Source organism: Lagenorhynchus albirostris, chromosome 16 (assembly GCF_949774975.1).
Source record: "Lagenorhynchus albirostris chromosome 16, mLagAlb1.1, whole genome shotgun sequence".
Taxonomy (NCBI): Eukaryota; Metazoa; Chordata; class Mammalia; order Artiodactyla; family Delphinidae; genus Lagenorhynchus; species Lagenorhynchus albirostris.
This window is the reverse complement of record NC_083110.1, coordinates 81540802-81549076: the sequence shown is the minus strand read 5'-3', so window position 1 is coordinate 81549076 and position 8275 is coordinate 81540802.

Genomic DNA, 8275 nt, shown 5'->3' with positions numbered 1-8275 from the left:
AGGAACACTTCCAGTGGATCTTTATGTAAATGACATTGGCGGACGGAGGGGAGCATCCCTGAGTTGGGGCACCGATGGGATGTATTGAATCTAGAAACGTGAGGAAGCGTGTCTCCGGGGCCAGGTTGGTGTGGCCGTGGTGTTGCCGATCTCAGCTGAGGCAGGGACAGGAGTTGGAGGAAGTGGGCGGTACCCCTCCCCCGCATGCCTCCCCCACCCCCTCCCAGCTTCCTGGGATCCACTGGCTTTGTAACGGGGGAGGCTGGAAGCCTGGAGTGTGGGTGTCTGGGTTACTCACCGAAGGGAGATCCGGGCACTTCGGAAAGCCCTGCCGGCTGCAAAGCTGTGGGCACTGCTGAGGCATTAAGGCAGCCCCCGGGAAGGGCAGGGCTGCTGGAGGCCCCGGGTCTCCCGCATTGTCCAGGCTGTTTCCCCGTCAGACATCCAGCCTTGAACAAGAGCCTCCAGTGTCCTGTGGCGACACTCAGGATGAGAGAGAATGAGCACATTACCTTTATTACCCAGGCAGTAGCAAGACGCTAACGAGATAACGTTTGTGAGCAGTTCCGGTGTACGGCCAGTACTTCTCCAGCGTGTCCTCTGATGGACGCTTGGTCCCCATGATGACGTACATCCCAGCTTCATCCCCACTTTACAGATGAGAACGTCAAGTCCAGAGAAGCTACAGAAGGTACGTGTGTATCATCTGAGGTCCATGGTGGGTTGAGTGGCTGCTCTTGGAGCCCACCTGGATATCAGCGGGAGTCCGGGTCACCCTCAAGGTGGTGATGTGACAAACCAGGTGACCCTTGTAGGTGGAAGACCCACCTGGATAAGAATGTGCATGCCTTTCCTTGCAATTGAAAAGTTTTATTGCCTGTTGTTTAGAATGCAGAGCAAGTGTGCACAGGTGTACACACACACACACACACACCCCTGAGATGTGATTCACACTGCCCACCGACCCACCAGGGAAAGGTAAGGGGACTCCCCGTGGGAGGCAGAACAGGCCCCACCCCGGGGAGATCTAATGACCCACATGGTACAGAGGACATTTGATTAAATGAACCTCTCATCCTTTGTTTAAGGCTCCTGACGGATTGGAGCAGGTTTAGGTGCCGCCGGCGGCCTTGCTGCCCGGGAAACACGCCCAGGCCATCGCAGGGGCTGCTGGCAGCAGGCGCCGTCCGTGACTTATAGGGAGATGGCAGCTTTACATATTTAAAAGGAGCATGGCCGGCTTCCTATCTGAAGTATGTTTCCCCAGAGAGACCACCACCATTTGATCTATTTTTGATTAAAATGTAAAAATTAAAAATTAAATCAAATGGTAGTATAACTCCTTGGGGAAAACACACTTCGGTTATGAAGTATTCCCTACAGTAACCTTGAGACTCTTATGGCAGCATTGTCTCATTTGTAGGTGGTATCTTTATGTCACACGTAATTAAAATAAATTGCGGTGAGAACCACCAAACACCTGCCTTCGGATGTACGGCCTGCAGGCTGGGCCCCTGGGGCAGGTCCTGGTCGGGGAGATGCCAAGCAGAGGGGCAGACGGGGCTGCCCAGCCAGCACGGGACCCAAGGGTGCCCACTCCGGCCCCTCCCCTTCCAAAGCCCCTGGTGCAGTCTCATCTGGCCCATGTCAGATGAAGGATCACACCCTCTCTTCTCAAAGAGCCTAAGCACAATCACGTACCGTCACCAAATAACGGATACTGCCCCAGAAACCAAAGCAGGTGCAATTGGATTTCCTAGGAAAACGTGCTTTGCAGAATCTAATCTACAACTGATTGGTATCAAACTACTTTATCAGCTGCCTGGGAATACGGGAGAGCATTGGATAGGTTCAGGGGACAGTCACCTCGCAGACGAGATGCCAGCGTTTGCCTCGGCGATCCCCGCTGCTGACGGACACGAGCCATGCCGCATGCGGGGTGTGACTGGACATGCCGTGGCCGCCTAATCAGACTTTCTTGTCTGCATTCATTTTTTGAAGCCTCTGCTTCGAATGAACATTCCCCAGAAGAAAAACGTTTCTGGAATAAAGGTCTTAACGCAGCTCGCAGCCATGCTCTGCCATGGTTTCTACGTGAGCCATGCCGGGCCCGAAGGGCTGCAGAAGTGCTGAGTCCCACGTCAGAGGGCACGAGGGCTGTCGCTGTCGTCGGCGCACACGGGGTGCAGGCTCGTGCCACTTTACTTACCTACTAGTGTCAGACGCTTGGCACGTGTAGATTTCCCTTTCTGTTCTCAGATGTTCTGGCAGCACAGCCTGGCTCGCTGGAAGCAAGTCACGACTGTCGGGATTTGGGAAGGCAGTCACGTGATGAGCATGGGCTGGGCGGGCTCCGTCTCACGTCTTCCTCCCTGATGCCCACTGATGCCTCCTCCTGGGGCATGTGTGTGCGAGTGTTTGTATGAATGTGCGTGTCCACACATGGGTGTGTGTGTACGTGTATGCGTGTGTATGCACGTGTGTGTGTGGAGGTTATTAAAATTATACACAAAACTCCTGCAACTTTCATTTTCACTTAACACTGTGTCCTGAGCGTCCTTCCTGTAAATATAACTCATCAGCACAGATCTGGCTCGTTGTTTTAAGAGCCATGTGTTATTACATTGAATATATGAACAATAATTCATGTTGCTGGTATCCTCTTGATAGACACTTGGGTTGCTCTTGAATTTTTTATTTATTTATTATTTATTTATTTTTTTTAAACATCTTTATTGGAGTATAATTGCTTTACAATGGTATGTTAGTTTCAGCTTCACAACAAAATGAATCAGTTATATATATACATATGTTCCCATATCTCTTCCCGCTTGCGTCTCCCTCCCTCCCACCCTCCCTATCCCACCCCTCCAGGCGGTCACAAAGCACCGAGCTGATCTCCCTGTGCTATGCGGCTGCTTCCCACTAGCTATCTACCTTACGTTTGGTAGTGTATATATGTCTATGCCTCTTTATCGCTTTGTCACCGTTTACCCTTCCCCCTCCCCATAGCCTCAAGTCCATTCTCTAGTAAGTCTGTGTCTTTATTCCTGTTTCACCCCTAGGTTTTTCATGACATTTTTTTTTCTTAAATTCCATATATATGTGTTAGCATACGGTATTTGTCTCTCTCTTTCTGACTTACTTCACTCTGTATGACAGACTCTAGGTCTATCCACTGCTCTTGAATTTTTGCTACAGCCAAAAATGCTAAAACTTGTACGTTTAAAAATGCAAGTCAAATCTGTTAGATATTTTACAATCAATTTGGCAAGAAGTTTTAAAAAGCATAACACTTGGTGCTGGTGAGGATGTTGGAAAATAGGCACTCAGTCACTGTTGGTAGCAATGAAAAGTGTTACCATCATTTTGGAAGGCCATTTGGCACAATCTTTTAACGTGTCAAATGCCCCTGCTCTTTGCTCAATTCGTCACCCTCCTAAGAATTGATTCTGTCCACAGATTTATGCCCAAAGCTGCGTTCTGAGCCTACGGAAGGGACCACCGTCTTCTTTCCCTCCTGGGGTCAAACGTCCTATGTGGGGACGGTGACACCTGTCAGGGCCCCTGGAGATTTAGGTTTGTTGAAGCCACCAGTACTCCGGATGTCTGGTCTCAGACACAGCGTTCAAAGTGGAACAGATTTCCCCAACTCTGCCCTCCGGTGGCGGGAAGGAGGCAATAGCGTTTCGGATGGCGCAGCACCCCGCATCCACCCTAGGAGGCCTCACAGAGGTCCGGGTGGGGCATGGGTCCTGACCAGGATGCAAGCGTCCCCTTGCATGGTGGCTTGTGTCCAGGAGTGGTGCCTTGGACAAAGAGGCTGTGCAGTTTCCCCCAGGCCCCCATGGCCGTCAGGGCCCCCTCTCGCTGGGCCTCCAGCTCCACTCCTGTGGTCTCTTCTTCTCCTGCTCTTTTGAGTAAGGGGCTTTACCACGGGAGGCAGGCAGGGTGGGCCAGGCCAGGAGAGAATCACCGAGGACGCTCGTTGCTGCCTTATTCCAGTGAGGGGAAAGAATTTGAGGCCAGTACAGAGTTGATATCCATGAACCAAACGGCCCACTTCCTGATGTTTTGCAAAAGGAGCCTTGACGTGGCCTTCGCCTTGGAGAGACCCAAACGCTCACATGGTCCTTGCACCGCAGGGACAAGCAGATGTATGACACAGTCATGGTCATGACTTTGTGGACTGCCTGGCACAGGTTACCTGGCACAGGGGTGCCTTTAGCCCAAAAGGGGTTGGGGACTGGGGGTGCAGGGACCCGGGCATTCCCTTAAAGAGGCGGCCCCCAGACTCAGACTGGTCAAACACCAGCCCCTTGTGTCCCCACCGATGTGTCCACTCTCACCCGCACCCATCCCGGAGCACCCTGACTGGCTAAGTTGTTGAGAGATTGGAGCCTCCAGGCCTCCTGCTGACAGTGGAGCCACTTCCCCATACGAGTCAGTTTCTTATCCCAAGCTCTCCACCGTCGATGCCGTGCGACTTGCTGCGTCTCTGAATGGATCATGCCCATTGGCTCCCTGGGGACAGCAAACTGATGGTAGCCTTCCTTAAAGGCATCCAGAGTGCCTTGGGGAGGGCCACGGACCCAAACAAAACTGTATGAAAAGCCGCGAGGTTTCCTAGAGGTGAAAGACATCCTTATCCACGGTGTATGGATGAGGAAACAGGCCCGGGTTGCGAGCTGACTTCCAGGGTCACCCGGATGGGACAGAGCAGCACGGAGCTGGGTTTCTGGCTGCCAGGGTGACCAACTGTCCTGGTTTGTCCGCTACCGAGGGTTTCCTGGGACACAGGACTCTCAGTGTTAACAGGGACGTTCCAGGGAAACCAGCCCCAGTTGGTCACTCTATGCAACATCTCCCAAGCGCCTCCCTGGGTGCTCCCTGCCAGCCGGGGCCCTGTCCCCATGCCCTGCTCCTCGCCCTGAGCTCAGAGCCCCCAGTTCAGCACTTCTTTCTGGGCTGCCGTCTCTGCTTCCTCCCTTCATTTAGGTCTGGAATGGAATAGCATACACAGTCGGTGCTCAGTAGTTGTGCTCTGAGCCACACTGGACTGACTGTAGGCAGGGTGTACAGGTAATAATCGGGGACAGCCCAGTCCCAGATTCAGGGGCTGGGCAGTCCAAAGCCAAGGCAGGCATTGTTCTGCCAGGCTGGGGATGGGGAGGGCACCGTCCAGGCAGCTGGACCCTGCTGTCCCATCGTTTAAATTGAGCAAACTAATTAGCAAAATAATCCCCCCAGATCATTTCCCTCCCAGGCTTCCTGTGTGTGTCCAGTGGCAAAGTCAGGAGGGGCGGTCACACAGGCTAAGGTGGACCTTAGCAGCGGCTGTGGGGACCACCCTGGTCGGGGCCGACACCTGCGCAGGAGCCGGCAGCCAGGCGACAAGATGCTCCCGGAGGATACCAAGCACGAGGGAGCGGCTGTGACAGGAATCGCGGGCCAGGGGGCTTTTCTGCACCCGCCGTTCTCTAATGAACGTGTTTCTCTTCTGATGAATGACGTGCCACTGAAGATGCATTCCTCCTAAACAAATGAGAAGTTCAGAACCAGAAACTTCAGTCTGTGGCAGGAACAGGACCCCTGTTCCCCACTGGCAGGGACACCTCAGGGCCCAGGCCCTTCCTCTCTGCCTGGACCTGCTGGGAGCCGGCGCCGGTGTTTCTTCCTGTCACGAAAGAATTAAAGACAACATCTTGGGTGGGAAGCAATTGCGGAGGGTGGAAGTTTCTGGCTAGGCAAATAAACTGGATTCAAGTATATTACAGCCCTAATCTTTCCTGCCTCTCTCCAGACGCTCTCCGTACATGGAAAAATGAGAATGTATTCGCAGACAAAGCGTGACCTGAGGGAGAAGGCCGCCGGAACCTGGATTTTCAATAACATAAGACAATAAAGCTTAGACTTCTAACCTGCTGCAATATGGCTGAAGTATAAAGAGCTTAGCTGCTAATAAAAGGGAAGGGGTTTCCCCTCCTATCTGCAGATCCGGACCCCCCAGAAGGACACTTCACAAAGATCATAATGGGTTAGCCGGGATCACACAGACACGGGGCCCCTTGTTGACTGATTGTCTGACAGTTGTCACCTATGTGTCTGATATTACTAAGTCCCGTGTTGATTTCCTTGGGGTATTTTTGTCCCTTTAATTGCATATCTTCCTGTTGTGACCCTACACGGGGCAACATGTTGGGCTAGAGTTACCTGATGGCAGGTGCACATGCACTGTGCATGGCACCTCCTCGCTGGGGTGGGACTTGGCAGCGGCCACCCCACGGGGAGGGCAGGCTCTTAGGACGCAGGACAGAGCCGATCGCTTCCTCCTGGGAGGTCAAGCACCCAGAGGGTGCTGGTGAAATTCAGGAGTGTGAGCGATCCTTCTCTGAATTTGTTTATCAAGTACTTTACCCGCAGATTAATGGGTTGCCAAGCTGTTCCCCAGACAGTGTAATTGAGGCAAATTGCATGAATACACTGCATCAATATGAGTGCATGAGTCAAGCTGGGGGAAGGCAGCAGTGCTTGGTTAAAAATGTTCTTTGCCATGTAAAATGAGCCAGCAATGGAGCTGTGCAGAACTGCAATGCCAGCAGCCTTTCTGCCTGTCCGTCCCCTCCCTCCCCTCCACCATCTCCACCCAGACTTCCAGGTGGCTCAGGGCTGGTCCAGGCTGGCCCATGGCTCAGGGCTGTGCCGTGCTCTTCAATATCATCTGCACTTTAACATGACATTGAAGCCAAGTTTTCCAAAACATTCCAATTCTGTTCATTCCAGGTGTCACATCTTCCCTCCAGCTACACCTCGGAAGAGCCAACCCCATTGCGTAGAGGACACATCTCTAGAAGCTTTCATTTCCGCAGCAGTCCCTGAGGTGGGCCGTGTAGCCAGGCCGTCCTCTGGGAACTCAGACACTGTACAGTGATTCACACCCATGTGGAGCCACGTCACTTCTCGCTCGGGTCGTCAGATACAGACCGTGGAGACGTTGGATGCTCACAACACCACACAGCCGGAAGGCAGCTGCCGATGGGTGAGGAACCCTCCTCTCAGGTGAGGGCTTTTAGAAATGCTCCGGCCCTGGTGCTGGGGGCCTGAGGAGAGAGCTGCCTGCCTCTGGGTCAGGCTGTTGGTGCTGCCAGGAGGCAATTCTGAGCCACAGACAGAGCCCACAGGACTATCTGGACCCCTCTGTCCAACATGGGCTCTGCCCCAGTTGGTACTTTTGGTACTGTGTTGGGAGGTCCTGAGGTGTGTGGTGGTGCCCACGACCTACTGGGCTTGGAGGACCAGAGCCCAAGACCCAAAATGGGCTCCCAGTTAGACAGGCTGATGTGGGAAGTGGGCACCAGATGTGCCACTCAGTAGCTCCATGACTGCGTCCTCCAGAGCCTTAGTTTCCTCATCATAATATAAGGATAACATGGGTGCCACTGGGTGGATCAACTGAATTAATTACAGTCTTTTAAGAGAGGGCAGTCCTTAGCCTTTGAAGGGCAGTGTTATGAGATGAATTGTTTCCTTCTCAAACTTCATATATTGAAGTCCTAGCTGCCGGTAACTCAGAATGTGACTCTATTTGGAGAAAGAGTCTTTAAAGGTATTTAAGGTTAAAATGAGGTTATTAGGGTGGGTCCCAATCCAATATGACTGTTGTCCTCATAGGAAGAGGAGATTAAGACACAGACACACACAGAGGGAAAAGACAGACACAAAGGGAGAAGACAGCCATCTACAGGCCGAGGAGAGAGACCTCAGAAAGAAACCAAACCTGCTGACACCTTACTTTTGGACTTCCAGCCTCTAGGACCGTGAGAACATGAATTTCTGTTGTTTGAGCCACATAGTGGTAGCAGCCTGAGCAGACTAATACAGGCATATTTGCCCACAGCTGGCTCTGCCCTCAGCCTAGAGAGAGTTAACCTTTTATTCCTTAATCTCTTCTGTTTCTACCTGTCACTGAGTCATCTGCTCAGAGGCTTCCCAGCTTTGTGACAGGTGAACAAAACACCTGTGCGTTGGAAACAAGCATACGGGTATAGCCAAGTAAACTCCTACTGGACCTAACCCTCTTGCATATAAACACTAAAAACTCTGCACAAAAAGAAAAAACTCTGCCCAAATCTCTGACTGATATCTGAACCACACATGCTTGTAGGTAGAATCAAAGCAGTTTAGCTAAAATAAAAGATCTGCGCTGTGATTTGGGCTGATACTAAAGACAGAGTTTGCAATTTAAGTCCAGTCATGTTAACTGCCTACCAAAACA